The following is a 7,500-nucleotide window of genomic DNA, read 5'->3' on the forward strand; positions in this document are numbered from 1 at the left end:
CCAGTCAAAGCCATGTTGATTTTCAAAATTACATCATATGCAGTGTTATTTGGCCAACTTAAAATGCCATGTATGTCATTTAGTATGCATGGCAAATGTGCTGGATTACAGATATGGAGGTTGGGGGTTCGAATCCCAGTCAAAGCCATGTTGACTTTCAAAATTATATCATATGCAGTGTTCCTTGGCCAACTTAAAATGCCATGTATGTCATTTAGTATGAATGGCAAATGTGCTGAATTAGGGATATGGGGGTTGGAGGTTCGAACCCCAGTCGAAGCCATGTTGATTTTCAAAATGATATCATATGCAGTGTTCCTTAGCCAACTTCAAATATCATGTATTGTATGGCATTTAATATCAATGGCAAAGGGGTTGGATTACAGATATGGAGGTTGTGAGTTCTAATCCCGCTCGAAGCCATGTTGATTTTCAAAATTATATCATATGCAGTGTTCCTTAGCCAACTTAAAATACCATCTATGTCATTTATTATATCCCCAAAACGCAGAGCTACAACACTTTCAAGATGGCTGAATCCAAGATGGCTGAATTGTTTGGCCCATAACTTCTGACTGGGTGGATGGAGTTTTTCCAAGATTTCTTTTAGCTTTGTTTTCTCAATAGTACTTTGTTTCATCTCTGCCCCAAAAGGCAAGCCCGCTTCCAGCATTTTCTGTGAGAATGCATTTCTAGTTGCGTTTCTTATTTGGACAGAATGGAGTGTCCATGGACAATGGACTGTAGGGAGTGAGTGTTGTGCAACACAAGGGCTCCCCCTCTTTATTGCACAGGGCCAGGGCCGCTGACAGCTTTGGCCAGGCCCAGGACAAAGCCATCTGAAAGGGCCCCCCAGCCCAATAGATACGATGTAACGAGGACCCAATTTGGGCCCCCTCTCTACCTGGGCCCGGGACAACTGTCCCCCTTGTCCCCCCCTGTCGGCTTCCCTGCACAGGGCAAAGGGAGTTTTGTACAGGAGGGAGTTTTGGTTGGTGCGTAACACAGTGAATCAGAAAGGAAAATGCTTGGATTGTGGTCCCGTGTTAAGTCTTCTTTAGTGTTCTAATCAATAGCAACCCTTGAGCTGCAGTGCTCTCTTGGTATATAAGACTTAATCTCACAATTGTTGTTGTCACGCTGGTTTACTAATACTTGAGTATTACCTGTGGGTGTTGTAAAAGAAAAATACACTTCACTTGGCGAGTAGAGGGAAAATCTTTGTCAGGCCCTTCATATTTTTATTTGTACTTTACAGGTGATTCCACCGTCCCATTCCATTCTCTGAGGGGAGATGAAACTGAAAGGCTTATGGAAAAAGAACACTGTGCTGTGCGTTGGCGAAGTGATGTGATGTTTTTATTATTCTTCATTTATGTTTACATAAGGCCAAGCCGATGAGCGTGACACTCTGTGCGCCGTGTTCCCCGCATCAATCATTAAAGGAGACTTCACTCAAACTAACTTGGATTACTTCTACAAAACCATATCTCCAGGGCCCTTGCAGCATCAGACACCAAAACAGCAGCTTTAAGAAATAAATGGGAATGTTTGCATAAAACATATTGAGCACATCAAACTGTAATCTATTTAAACTACTGAAGGGAAACAGTGACAATGAAAAAAAATAACAACACAACACCACTAAAAAAGAAGAAGTTAAAAAAAAACAGAAAAGAAAAGAAAGAACACAGTCAGAAAGCACAAAGGGAACAAATCAATCAGAAGCCTATTCTGCTGGCGGCTGTATACACAGCACATCAAGTCTGGTGTCTTCAAAGATTTTTAGAGCGAGCCATTGAAGAAAAAAAACATACGCACACACACGCACACGCAGACACACAGACAGACACACACACACACACACACACACACACACACACACACACACACACAGACACACACACACACACACACACACACACACACACACACACACACACACACACACACACACACACACACACACACACACACACAAAACAGAAACGCAACAACAACAATGATTGAAAAAAAAAACTCCATTAACTCCTGACAAAGAATGCAAATTAATCACACCATGGGGTGAAGCTGAATTAAAGGAGCGCTTTTTATAATCAATGGCAAGGCGGGGATGAAGAGTGTAGTGCTGTGGATCGCTGGTTCTACCCAACCCAACCCGGCTGACGGAGTCATGGGCAACACACACGACACTGGCACTCAGGGCCGCTGACAGCTTTTGCTAGGCCTGGGACAAAGTCATCTGAAATGGCCCCACATCCAATACATACAATGTAATGAAAACTCAATTTTGCCCCCCCACTGTCTCCCTGGGCCCGTGACAACTAACCCCTTTGTCCCTCCCTGTCGGCTTCCCTGCTGGCACTACAGTGTGGCCTGCTGGTGATGCCAAACGGAGCCGTGCCACGCCGTGGGGCACGCTTTTTGTTGGGGGCCATCAGGCGACCATAACAGCCCACCCTCCCACCACCATCCTGCCACACCAAACCGCCACAGCCCCCACTAGCATGCACATATCCATCTGGTTGCTTCCATGGACCTCCAATGCCTTTAGACCACCCGCTAACCCCCACCCCACTCCGCCAGCCACTTCCCTTCCACCTTGTCTGCACTTTCCCTCCAGACCCATCGGCAAAACCTTCAGCCTGCTCTGTGCTAACCTCAGGTGTTTGTGATGATTATACGCAAGGCTTTTGTGGCATGGCGTGCACTATACATACATTGTGCGCAATGAATTGTGCGGCGGTATAGTGTGCCTGCCTTGGCCCCGCAAAACTATAGTGATGTCTCTCTATGGGAGGGTAAGGAGGTGTTGGTCAAGTAAGAATTATGGGGGTACGAGAGCACCTTGATGTAGTGGGGGCATAGCATGTTTGGAGCCAAGCAAGGTTGGGGTTGAGGGTTGTGGTGGGGTACTGTATGTCGGGGGATTGTAGAAGGGTATGTCGAGGGTTGTGGTGGGGTATGAGGTTTGTGGTGGGGTATGAGGTTTGTGGTGGGGTATGAGATTTGTGGTGGGGTACTGTATGTCGAGGGTTGTGGCGGGGTATGTCGAGGGTTGTTGCTGGGTACTGCGGGTACAATAATGGCATGGTCTCTCTGGGGTATGGCGTGTATGGCGCTGGCCTCCATGCCTGCCTGGTCGAGGTGGGGGCAAGGCGACAGACAGATGCGCAGGGTGACATAAATGACAGCTTGGGCCCGAGGACTCGAGTGTTCTCACTCTCCCATGCGCTCTCGCTCTCTCTCTCTCTCTCTCTCTCTCTCTCTCTCTCTCTCTCTCTCTCTCTCTCTCTCTCTCTCTCTCTCTCTCTCGCTCTCTCTCTCTCTCTCTCTCTCTCTCTCTCTCTCTCTATCTCTCTCTCAGCCTGCAGGTGAACTGTCTGCAGCGCCATATGGAGCAGGCAAAATTAACAACGAGATGGAAATCACTGCAGCAGCGGGGTGTCTCCCTTCTCTTCCCTTCCCTTCTATCGCTCGCTACAGTCAGCCACCAAATGAAAATTAAAGATGCAAGGCAGAGACGGAAAGAGAGAGAGAAAGCGAGAGGGAGAGAGAAACAGACACAGAAAGGAAGGAAGAGAGAGAGAGAGAGAGAACTAGAGAGTGCATGGGGGAGAGACAGAGAGAAAGAGAGAGAGAGAGAGAGAGAGAGAGAGAGAGAGAGAGAGAGAGAGAGAGAGAGAGAGAGAGAGAGAGAGCGAGCAAGAGAGGGATGGAGAAGGGGGGAGAACAAGAAAGGGGGGAAAGAGAGGGTGGAAGAAGCAATAAATTAATGGGGTGTGAAAACATGCAACGCTCCAGCACAGAGCCTGTGGCTCTATTTGCCAAGAAGAGAGAGAGAGAGAGAGAGAGAGAGAGAGAGAGAGAGAGAGAGAGAGAGAGAGAAATACAGAGAACAATGGTGGCACTGGAGTAGAGAGATTATTGTCTCATACTTCCGGTCATTTGTGGCCAAATCACCGTTGGCGCATTAAAATCTTAAAATGCTTACAAAGTGGCTCTGCTTCATGAGACATGGAGGGGAAGTACTGCTTCCTTTGTGCTAAGGGTCTCGGAGAATATTGCAGCCATTAGGTGGTGTGTGTGTGTGTGTGTGTGTGTGTGTGTGTGTGTGTGTGTGTGTGTGTGTGTGTGTGTGTGTGTGTGTGTGTGTGTGTGTGTGTGTGTGTGTGTGTGTGTGTGTGTGTGTGTGTGTGTGTGTGTGTGTGTGTGTGTGTGTGTGTGTGTGTGTGTGTGTGTGTGTGTCTGTGTGTGTGTGTGTGTTCGTCTGTGAGTACGCTTGAGGTCAAACACCTTTGAAAGGGAAGGGAGGGGCGAAGCAGATTCTCCTAACTGGGCATCTGCTCCTCTTGTGTGTGCGCAGGTGATACATTTATTGTCTATACTCTTCTGGTGTATTTTACAACGTACTGTATGACAACAGCATAGAAAGCTGTAACTTCCGATTGCTCAGCAGTGGAGGAAACATATGCCCTTGTATTTAAAAAAGACAATAAAATAATGTGTGTAATGCACATGATGTGTGATGATGACATCATGTTACTTAGGGCCTCATCCGCGTTACTTACTGAAGGCCGATCAGACACACACAGTTCAGATGTGGTGACAAAGGTCCCCATTAAACTACCACTCCATGCAACAAAACAGACCACAAAGTGCACAATACGATCCGCGCGTTCAAGTTTCATACATTGTTCTCCTCCCTCATCCCCTCGTGCCTCAGAGCAGCGAGCTGGAAACCGAATCTTTCTGGATTGATCCGCATCGTGTTTAATTTGCCCTTTGAGTGGTGGGGAGGCATCTCCATTTATTCCGCCCCTGGCCAGTTGAATGGCGAGGTCATAATCAAAGGGCTCATTATAAATATTACATTACACATGGCCAAAATGACCCTGAATAGCGCACACACAACAACAAGCATGTTGCTAAATGGCATAAAATGGCGGCCCAATGGAGGGCCGAGGACGCATCTCATGATAAACAGGTAACACAAGAGCAGGGGATGGTTGGAGGGATGGGTGGAGAGAGGGAGTGATGGAGGGGTGGATGGACAGATGGAGAGATGGAGGACTGAATAGATGGAGGGATGGCTGGATGGCGGGATGGATGGATGGATGGATGGATGGATGGATGGGTGGATGAAGCGATCATAGTATCCGTGGCCGTTATTATTCAATGTTTGTGCACAGGCCTGCGCGGTGCGCTGCGCAGCGAGAGCGAATACATTAGTTTATGTAATAATACAGGCTGGATTTGCATGATAATGGCGGCCTTAATAGCAGTCGCAGGAGCGGAGAGAGTGAAAGCACTTTGAAATGAGACATGCCCCAGGCTCTACCCACCCACCCCCGTTTACACACACACACACGCACACACACACACACGCGCACACGCACACGCACACACACACAAGCTAGCGAGTTCCCCTCTATCAGGCACACAATCTCAATCACACACACACACACACACACACACACACACACACACACACACACACACACACACACACACACACACACACACACACACACACACACACACACACACACACACACACACACACACACACGACCAGAGGAAGGAACGGAGACTAGACCATTCTCCATGCTTAAACAACACGCACGCATTCTGCTCGTCCTAGGACCATGTCTAAAGACAAGGCATTAAAATACAATCCCCATGAAAATGATTAATTGTGCACAAAATTACACTCTCAAGGCATCAATGGTCGCGCTGCTGACATACATTAATGCAACACTCCCCGAAGGGCTATTACAACCAATTATTACCATTTAGAAAACATATTATCCAAATGTGCTCTCGATTGGCCCTAACAAAGATTAAAGGCCTGTGTCACAGTCATCAAATGGGCAGCTACTTTTTTTAACCTTCCTTCGTGGTCTTTTCTTAGGTGTCCCTGGTCTTCCTTGTGATAATACTACTTAATGTCTTGCCGAGGTGGGCAGTGTTTTGAATATTGCACATTATTATGGGGCCTCGCAGGCCCTTTGCAGGGCTATTTAATTTGTATGCAAAGAAGAAGGGGGTCAGTAATTGTTGCTGTCTTGCTAAATGAGCACCGCAGCGATGTGCCAAAATCTCAACGTCGATCCATGCACTGTTATGGCTCCCACAAACATGAATTTTTGTTATAGGTTTTTTGTTTTATTGGGTTTTTTTATTGGAATTTTGACCCACTTGGCAGGTGGCTGGCTACAGTGTTGATCAAGACCATCTTGGTAGCATAATTATCGCTTCTGGGAGCGGAAATATCTTTATATTAAAAAAACATTCTTGTGAATCCAGATCTCGTAACCCTGACCTGAGCTGTACACATACAGCATTGGGGACTTTCACAAAAAAACTAAAACTAAAGACCTTAATTTGCACATGTCATTAACCACTGACCGGGGCACTTTTTTAAAGTAAATATAATGTATTTTAGCTTAAGTACAAAAATCCCTGCGATTGACCAAACATTTAGCTCAACAATGACTCAATACTCTAGGTGCAGTCATGCCAAGTCATGCCCTTTACCAGGTTTGAACCCGACCCTCATTGAGCCAAGACTGCCTGAGGGCCGATAACTTTCAATCAATTGGCGGTCAAGCCTTCTTATAGCAATATTTCCCCTCCAAACATCGGTGGTCAGTCAATCCTTCTCTGTAATGGGATTTTTGAAGCCAAATGGCTGAGGAAGCAATTTCAACGCAACGGTTGTCATGGATTTGAACCCAGGACCACTACCTAGGGTCAAGAACGCTCACTTTTGTCCTAAGGCTCTCAAATAACTCACAGAAATAATATTTACATTATGGATTTATAGTTAGTAATCAATGTATAGATCATAATGATGAGGTCATGGCTGCATAAGACCAGTGAGGTAAACAACCAATCTAAATATTACTCAATATACCTACAATCACAACTAGTTATCCTCTATTGGTAATGTGTATAATGGGCTTACTTTTCTGCCAATAGGAGGTTTGAAACACACAGCCATTCAACCGAGAGTACTTTATTTTCCTGTCCACTGAGCTGGCTTTGAACTAACCCAACGATGGTCATATCATTGAACCAATGTTGAGTTACATCTGTTGTGCCTGAAGCAAAAACATAGCAGCTTCAACCGTTGCCTTCGTCAGGTGCATAGTAAAGTACTAAATAATGCTCTATTATTATTATTATTATTATTATGTACACAAACAATTATCTAGTGTGAGTATCCAGCTCTCCATTTACAGGTGCACCATTGAATCAGTCATCATTGATACCATATCATTTATCTACTGGTATTACAATTTGTCCTCGGCTTTGTAGTCCAGTTGCTCTTCAAACAATGGGAAGGCCTTCCTATGCCATCATTAAAAGGTTTTTTAATTTCTAATAATAGCCCATTATATTTTGAAGTCGCATGTGAGAATTGACTTTCAAGTCTCAATTCAAGTCTTCCCCTCTCTTGCCAGAATCTTCCTGCTGTTTGTGGTTTGTATTAAT

General features: G+C 45.7%; 1 protein-coding gene across 1 annotated transcript in view; it reads right to left on the reverse strand.

The window, feature by feature from the left end:
* Nucleotides 1–7,500, reverse strand: part of map2k5 (mitogen-activated protein kinase kinase 5) — a 90,783-nt gene that overhangs the window by 40,775 nt on the left and 42,508 nt on the right. The window lies entirely within an intron of this gene.

The sequence above is a fragment of the Engraulis encrasicolus genome, chromosome 22 (genome assembly GCF_034702125.1).
Source record: "Engraulis encrasicolus isolate BLACKSEA-1 chromosome 22, IST_EnEncr_1.0, whole genome shotgun sequence".
Taxonomy (NCBI): Eukaryota; Metazoa; Chordata; class Actinopteri; order Clupeiformes; family Engraulidae; genus Engraulis; species Engraulis encrasicolus.